Here is a 9,408-nt window from a genome sequence, read left to right as displayed (position 1 = left end):
AGGATTATACAGATAGTTTTGGGATTGTAAATGTTTATCAAACCAGTCAGTAGATTCAGTGGAGGCTGGTCCATTAAGGGAAAGGAGGCACTGCCCCAGCAACCTCAGGAAATCCTCAGTCTGCGGCCAATTACCTGCCTTTTTAACTTACAGGCAGATCAAAGGGTGACACTTGACTGTCAGCTTCCTCCTTCTTAGCATTCCTAGCTCCCTTGGCCTTCTAGAACTCAGCAAGGATGGGGAGGGGGACAAAACTAGAATTTGTTGGTTCTGCCTGTCACTGGCTCTGCCCAATGTTAGGAGCCCTGCCTTCTGCCCTACCAGTCCCAGTGGGCACCAGCCACCACTGAGTGGGCCAGTGAATTGACTGTTTGATCATTAAAAGAATGTCATTGATGCACAGCAAAGCGTGATGTGTATTTAAGTACAGAAACTCTGTCTCCAACCATCGGCACAATCGAGTCAAAGCTAATCGCTTTTGCAGCCCATGAGTTCAATGGGAGAAACAGGCATGTGTTAAATGTACTCCACTGAAATTGAGGCCGTTTTAAATGCGCTCTGCTCTGGCTGAATTATTCCCATTGTTTTGGAGCTGCTTCTTACAGTACATTTTGTACTCCAGTTCTGATACTCCAACACAAAACTCATGTGTCCTTTGCCTCGGTCTTTGAAGTGTACACACACATGCACCAATAATAGCTTCTCCGATCTGAATACCTGTGAGCGGTGGCTGGAGGACTGGGTTCCTGCTTCTGCAATTTGGGAAACAGAAGTATGGTTTATATATACGGGCATCATATAAATTATGTGAGGTAGGTATGTGTGTATGCTTATGCTAGGTCAGACTTCCTGTACCTCGGCCCTCCAGATATTTTTGGCCTACAACTCCCATGATCCCTAGCTAGCAGGACCAGTGGTCAGGGATGCTGGGGATTGTAGTCTCAAAACATCTGGAGGGCCAAGGTTGAAGAAGCCTTTGCTAGGCGCTGCTATTCCTGCTTGGTCCGCTTGCCAACCCTGCCTACTAAGCAACCACTTTGCCAGTCCTTCCTCCCCGACACCTGACCAGTCCCCCTCCTTTTACCTCACCCACCCTCTCGCCTATCCCTTGACCCCTCACCCCACCCCTCTCCTCACAGTTCACCCCTCTCCCTCCACCACAACCCACCCTGAGTCCCCACTTACAGCTCACCCCAACTCCCAACCCCTTTTGAAGGAGAGGAAAGGCACTTCACAGAGCAGCTTGCTAAACTGCTGTATGAAGTGCCTCCCCCACTGTTAAGCCTCGCTGTAACCACATTTAACAGTGGGGAGTGTTCTTCACGAGTGGCTAGCTAAGTGCTAAGTCAAGAACCTCTACCCCCCTCCATTAAACTGTTCCCTTGGGCTGCCTGCCACCAGCACTGCTTCCTGTCTCATCTGCCTGCTGTTTGTCACCCTGCAGTGGAGTTGGTCGTCTATTGGTTGCCACATGACAATAGCTTTATATTTTAATCTTCAAACGGTGCAAGATTCCAGGGGTTCCAGGCGTGCTTCACCCAGGATTCCTGTTTCCTTTTGGGAACGAGGCCCAGTGGAGACTGTGGTGTCTTTATGATCTATGGTTTATTTACACATATATACAACCTGAGCCTGCGCTAGTGGGGTTCACAGCATCAACACCCCGTAAGCATCTTGCTTCTCCCATAGCAGTAACCTTGGATTCAGACAGAAACCAACCACTCCTCTCAGATGCTGCTCTTGAATCTCCTACTCACTGCTTGCTTTCTTCATCATATTACTCATACTCCCTACTCTAAGCTTCTAGCTCACAGTGCTTCTAACTCTCTAAGCTCTGGCTTAGATGCCCTACTCATTTGCCATGTCACACCAGGTCCATTTGATCCTCTGTTCTCTTAATGGCCCATCACCCCAGGCGATTACCTCATCAGGAAACTAGCCTGCCTTTATTGGCTTTTAACACTTATTGATCTGAGGATTAGAGAGGTCTATCACACAGTTTAGCACCCCAAACCTTAATTAGATTCTAACAACTTTGCTGGCTCTGGGGATTATAGCGGTCTGGCTATTTCCCATAATTAGAAGCCATTGATTAAATTCTAACACTTACTGGTACCAGGAGTATAGAAGTGTCTAGCACCCACAAGCTCATAACAGTACATGGCAATACATACACCCACATAGGAATAGGGACACAAGGAAAATTCCCCATAAGAAGTAGCCTATGATGCGGAGATGATAACAAAATTTCTTTAACAACAATTTTTGAAAAATGCATGTATAAAAAACAGTTTCATTGATTTCAGAAAGAAGAATGGAAAGCTAATAGGGACAGGTTTAAAAATGCCTAAAACAAAGAAAGCACAGGATAAACAAACACATGTTTGACATTTTGGAAGGGCAAAATTTGGAGCAGATATTTCCTCATTCCCCCCCACCATCTCCACCCTCTTCTCTCATCTGCCTTTCCCATTCCCTTGTGTATATTGACCAATATCAGTGGCAGGAATCCCACAAAAACACCAAGGAATATCTATGCAACATCTGTAACTTCTGAAGCAGACTGATGTTTGGCTGCATTGTTAGTAAAGGAAGGGAAACATTTAATTATCTGTCTTGACTATGTAAGAAAGAAAAGCTTCAAGCAGACTGAGTATTTAGGAATATGAGGTCAACAGTGATTCCATCAGTATTTTACTCAATTGTTGTTAGCTAGCTAATTAGCAACATGGTTTGAGCTGGAAAAGGCTTGTTCTTGATCCACCCCATGTCTCATAAAATAAACAACTATATAATCCATGATAGAAGGGTGTCAAGCATAGTCTTGAATAGCGTTAGTGATAAAAAGTCACTGTTGGCAGTTTGTGCCATTACCTAACTTTTTCTAGGAATTTTCCTGATATTTAGCGTAAATTGAGGCTTCAAGAGTTGACGCCCATTCCTGTTTGTTTTGTCCCTTTTGCTCATATCCTGTTTTGTCCCTTTTGCTCATATCATACAAAAGTGCTATCATGTGCAAAAAAGAAGAAGTGTGAATTCACATGTGTACTTTTGGAGGGTGGGGATGAGGCCTGCTTTCATCAACAATATGCTCCTACTCTTTTCTGCATTGAATATAAGTTTTGCCCATGGTCTTTAACCTAAACACTTCAACACATAGCCACAGTCTACTGCTCCCACATCAGATCCCTGGGTCTAAGATGCTCAGCTCTCTTTCCCCCTAGAGAAATGCTTTACCATATGAAAACATAGTGAAGGATGTACTCTTGGCTATTACATTTACATAACCCCTTGTGTATTCTGTAGGGAAATACAGGTAAATGATCAGAAATGTCAGGTAAGAAGAAGGGTGAACAGTTGGCCACTGGTGCTCTCAAGCTCTCTTCCAAATAGCTTCCTTTCATCTGGTGCCTTCTTACTACATTACTGGTACAACTATAAATTGGCATGATAAAATAATGGTTTACTAATGAGAAGTAGTTGTTGCATTTCTTTCCCAAGTAAAGGAATTTGAGCTTTCTATCAACATTCATTGGTAAACAACCCTTCATTCCCATCCTCATTCTGTTTAGAAGGCTTTCAGAGATAGGGGATCAAAGTTTCTTTAAAGAGTAGATAACATTGGGTTCTGTCAGTGACGAGCCACAGGTCTCTTACTTCATTATACAAGTAGTGCTAATTATCTAAAGCACAGCAACTATTTGTTTGCCCTGTCACAGAAATATACGGCGTTTAAAACATGGAACAGATGGCTCTTGGATTTATGGATCTACGAATCCATGGATGACTCATTCCAGATGCTAAATAATTTCATGAAATGAAAGTAAGTATTAGGCAAAGGGAGTATGTATTCGGTAAAGCATAGAATTGGTTTATTATGCTTGTTTTCAAAAAGCTATTTACATGTACAACGTGAGTGTAATGGACAGTAGTAATGGAAGAATTACAAAACTGAACAATTATAATAAGGGTGTTTATACATGAGCATATGATTCTCTGTAACATTTGGTGCCATCTTCAGGAGAGGGACTGGCTAAAAAGATCAGATTATCAGGTCTGTGGTTAATGGAGGAGACATTCACAGGATATTTTCTGACAGCAGGATAGAGCGTTTTAAGTGCTAGTTGAATGGTGTTTGAAGTGGTGGCGATTTAGCTGCAAGCAATCTCAAAGGGAACTGATTATATGGGCTCATTTCAATCTAGGTTCAGGCCTGGTTTTGGGACAGATTTGGCCTTGATAATCCTAATGGATGAAAGATGAGGAATGTAACTTTGTTAAACTTGCTGAATCTCTCCCAGCAACTTTTGATCCAGTTGAGCACAGTATTCTCCTAGATAATCTCTCTGGCATGAAATGTGTACTACCAACTTTGGTTGGTATGGCAGCTCTGGTAATTCATGGGCAGGGATAGTCTGTCCACACTGGTTACTATGATCCAATGTATGTAGGGCTGCCCTGGTGCTCGGTTTGGAAGTCGCGCCTAGTGCAGAAATATGTGGATAGTGCATTGAGTGATACATCTAGCCATGCATATATTACAACAGTGGTTAAGGATTTGCGCCTGTTGCCTAGCTGCTACCGAACCAAGTTCAAGATTTTATGATTGATATATAAAGCCCTAAACAGGGCTTTATTCAGGACCAGCAGACCTAGAAGACTGCTTCCCCTACTATAGGCCAATGAAACCTTTATGATCAACCGAGAACATGCGGACCACAGAGCAGCCAGCAGATTGCCACCTGGAAGCCTCTCAGAAATGGATCTTTTCAGTTGTAGCACTGACCCTCTAAATATTCTTTCAGAAGAGATTTAGGAAGTGCCATTTGTTGGGTGCTTCAAATGTTTCCTAAAAGCTGAGATGTTTACCCTGGGCTATTTGGATGGCTGAGAGTGTTATCCTGTTCAGTTGCTGACTGTTTAAAATTATGAATTTCTTACAATATGTTTATCACATTCTGATTGTTACTTCTATTTTATAATACTTTATTTGCTGTAGTTTAAGTATATATATTTTGTAAACTACTTAGGAATTTTTGTCAAAAATGCTAGGCGGTTACATAAATCTCTAAATAGATAAATGAAAACCAGAGTTGAAGCATATCTGTCTCCTGGCTTTGCTTCTTCTCCCTGTGCTTTTGGAAGCCCCTGGTGGCTGAACTCTCTGGTTTTGTCCCTTTCTCCATGCTGTGTGATATACTAGGTTAAAATCCTACCTTAGCACTAATTTGATACATTTTGCATAAAGCTTGTGCAGCACCCGGAGCTTTTGTATTTGATGAAGTTTCTGCAAGGAGTTGTTTTCCTTTCTTTTACATATTTATGAAATTACAAAATTATGCTGAATTTATTGATCTAAATAAAAGCAAAACACCAAGTGAGCGAACATCTGAGCGAAAGCTCTGGTGCTCCTGTTTCCTCATACAGTGGCTAGTTGGGATAGTTTTGCACAAGTATTTCTGGAAGAGTTATTCCATGCATGCTTACTCATTTCTGAGGAAACAGCTCCACTGTGTCAAGTGGCACTTACTCCCAATAAGTGGCTGGGAAAACCCAGCCAGATGGGTGGGGTATAATATTTATTTATTTATTTATTTATTTATTTATTTATTTATTTATTTATTTATTTTTGTGTCCAGAGGACTGAAGCTTCAATGAGGCAATCTGCATACTGGTGAAGTCAGTGGCAAAGTTACTATTGACTGTAAACATTTTGTTTTCTCCAGCTTTTCTGGCATAGTACAAACAATTTTCTAAAGATTTCTCTATACAAGTCAAAAGCACAAATAAGTTTAGTGGCAGCAGGTACTGTAAGTACAAGTTAGGATATGGACTTGAGGCAAGTCAAATACGATGGCAAGCAAAGAAGAGGGATTCCAGAACTCATTGGCCAGCACTGAATCTTTTAATCTATTCCACTGAGGGCCTGCCCATATAGGAGTTTACTGTGTGTTTGAGCAATCCAGATTAGTTGCCTTCAAACAAGACCAGTCTCAATGCTTTGCTCTGTAAATTTGGATTTACCTTATGAGGGGATAATCTGATAAAATGGGTGAAAATAGGTTCCACTCAGGGTCTCAGGCAATTTATTTCAGTGCTTTAGGGTGGGTAGATAAAATGTCACTTTCTGCAATGGACCTTCCCACATCTACTTCTACCTCAATACATGGGCATCAGGAGTTTAGTCCTTTATATTTTTTTGATCCCTCAGATCTGCACAAAACTAGAAAATCACACAAGCAAATTTACAATTGCCCAGCTCTATGTTTTTGCACACTTTTGGTGTGTGTGAGAGAGTTAAAAGAAAAACCCAAGGTTTCTCTGTGCACATACCCTGTTGGTACTTAAATGGCATAATGGAATCAAGAGATTAGAAGGCAAGGACAAACACAAAAGAGAACAAAAAAGAATTAATGGGAAAGACAAAAGTTGCTCCTCAAATACAGTGGTACCTCAGGTTAAGTACTTAATTCGTTCCGGAGGTCCGTTCTTAACCTGAAGCACCACTTTAGCTAATGGGGCCTCCCGCTGCTGCCGCGCCACCGGAGCCTGATTTCTGTTCTTATCCTGAAGCAAAGTTCTTAACCTGAAGCACTATTTCTGGGTTAGCGGAGTCTGTAACCTGAAGCGTATGTAACCCGAGGTACCACTGTACATATTCAAATATGTGCGGGTGTGCACTATTCCGGTCTAATTCAAATGGGGGAAATGTGGATTAACAGCTAAGTAATGCTCAAACGTGGACAAGCTCTGAGATAGTGAAAAGGAATTAGATACTGTATTCAGATAGACAGTGAAGTGAAAAAGATATGAACTACAAGGAACACAAAAATATGAAAATAAAGCAGATATATTCAGGAAGCAATAGCTTTTATTACATCAAAAAAGGTTAAACAAGAATCTGGCTTTCAAGTAAAAAAATTTAAAAAGAACTCACATTTCCAGCATCAGTTGGTTAACACATTATGCCTCATTTAATCTATTTTTATTCTATCAGACCAATATAGCTACCAAAGACTTTAATTAAGCCTTTAACTACATGCAATTAATGTTTTGTAGGGAAAGCTCTTAAAATAATTTGCATGGTTTTGTATTTTAAGCCATTATGATTCCTTCAAAGTAGGAGGCAGACAGCTGGAGGGGTGAGATGAGGAAGGCCCATGTGTCTTAAGAAATCAAGGATGTGCAATCCCATATTTGGGTAATTAATTAATAAGTGCCATACTGATGTCTATTCAGGCCAGGAGTGGGAATGTCAGGTTATACATTGTGACATGGGAGATTACACTGTAATCCTTCAGTGCCAGGTGCATGGGAGTTGGTTAAGATGAAGCACAGTCAGTTTCTTTATTATTACCTCATAGATTAAGGCTGAAGCCTGTTATGAAAAACACTGGCACTGATGATTGCCTGATTAGCTCCAACACAATAAATGATAAGAGCAACTGAGAGAGAACTAGATAAGAACATAACCTGAGTCCAATTAGCTTCATCTAGTCCAGCACTTAATCCAGGGGTCAGCAACCTTTTTCAGCTGTGGGCTGGTCCACCATCCCTCAGACCATGTGGGGGGCCGGACTACATTTTGGGGTGGGAAATGAACGAATTCCTATGCCCCACAAATAACCCAGAGATGCATTTTAAATAAAAGGACACATTCTACTCATGTAAAAACAAGCTGATACCTGGACCATTCGCGGGCCAGATTGAGAAGGCAATCTGGCCCCCAGGCCTTAGGTTGCCTAGCCCTGACTTAATATTAACAATGGTCCAGGCAGGGAGCCACATACCTCAGGGAATGATCTAATAGCCACTGCATGTTGTTTACCCCAAGAATCCAGAAATCGTAAGTACACTGCCTCTCTTCATGGATGCTCTGTTTGGCTTGGCTTGGCTCACAGCAATCAGTGAACCTGCTATTTATTTGTGTCTAACCTTATTTAAAAGCAATCAAGGGTAGCAGCCACCACTGTTATGTTGCAGTACTGAATTCCTTGTTGGTTATATAATTATTTGCACATTATATAATTATCTGTAAGTTATATAATTACCCATGAGGAAGTAAATCTATACTCAGACCGATGGCTAGTGTGATGAAGTCGGTGGTACTTACAGTCTTCGAGCTTCGTGGTTTTATGCCCTGAATCCCACCTGATGGGAATGTATACTATGCAGTTTAAAATGTGGCAAGCTGCATTTTGGGCTCCCCTACTCATTTGGCTGAGTGGGGCCCTGGGCTTTTGCCCCATAGTCCTGCCCTGACTTGTACCTGCTGGATGAAGCCCACAGAATGACCTTGGACAAATCAGGGTAAAGACAAGATAATTTGAACGGAACTGGTCTGAATACACATTTAGTGCCCTGAACAACAAATGAATCTGAATGCAATGGATATACTTCTGCCTCAATTTTGAATGCCTGTAGTTTTTTCTTCAGACCAAATGGGTATGGGGGGGATCAGGGGGAGTGGGCTGAGCATTCCCACCCCACCAACCTAAGAATACTGCCTGCAATCTAAACAGACTCTGTGTACAAACATGCAAATGGTCTGTTGTGACAGCAGACCAAACATGGATAAGTCAGAAGAGAGGCCTGACACTGTGATTCTGGCTTTTTCTTCTTCTTTGGCATTGGCAATCACTTTTTTAAAGATTTGCCTTGAGAGAGTCTTTAAACCTCTTTTGTTGACCATTTTTGCTTTCCATTTTTAAGTTCTGGCTATGTCCACCCTCACCACCAGATTTAACACATGGAAAGTTTCATCTGCCTTCTATATTACTCTCTACAAATGACGGACCATAGCTTAATCTTTGCATGCAGGGAGCCTCAATCTCAGTTCTTGGCTTCTCCAGACAGAACTGGGAAATCCAGTTCTGTCACTGAATCTGTCACTGAAATCCAGATCCATGGATAGTCAGGACAGACCAGAGGTGAGGCAGAATGTTGATCAGGATGCAAAATGTAGATCTCTGGGTGATTTGCTGCAGAACAGCACAGGCTTTTGACACCCAAGTGTTGAACAGCAGCAGTAACCAAACAACTTTTTCATGCCTAAATTAGGCAGCTGAAATGAAGAAATCACATCAGGTGTGGCCTGTTGTGTGAAAGGACTGTGTCCCCTGTTCATTCTGGCACTGGAAACAAAACCCCTAGGCAGAAAATGTGCTCAAAAGATCAACCCTGCTCCTTAATCCTTTGTCTTTTGCACTCGGCCTTGCTTCGTAAATCTTGGGGTTCTACTCAGAGAACAAAATGGGCCCAAGAAGACTGACTGTGTTAAAGAGCACGGATGAGGCCTCAGCTCAGCTTCCTATGCATAGCTGTCAACGATTGCCTTTTTTTAAAGGGAAATTCCCTTATTCCGAATAGGATTCCTCGCAAGAAAAGGGGAAAGTTGACAGCTATGTT

This window comes from Podarcis raffonei, chromosome 2 (assembly GCF_027172205.1).
Source record: "Podarcis raffonei isolate rPodRaf1 chromosome 2, rPodRaf1.pri, whole genome shotgun sequence".
NCBI lineage: Eukaryota > Metazoa > Chordata > Lepidosauria > Squamata > Lacertidae > Podarcis > Podarcis raffonei.
The sequence above is the reverse complement of the archived record's forward strand: the minus strand, read 5'-3'. Positions refer to the sequence as shown.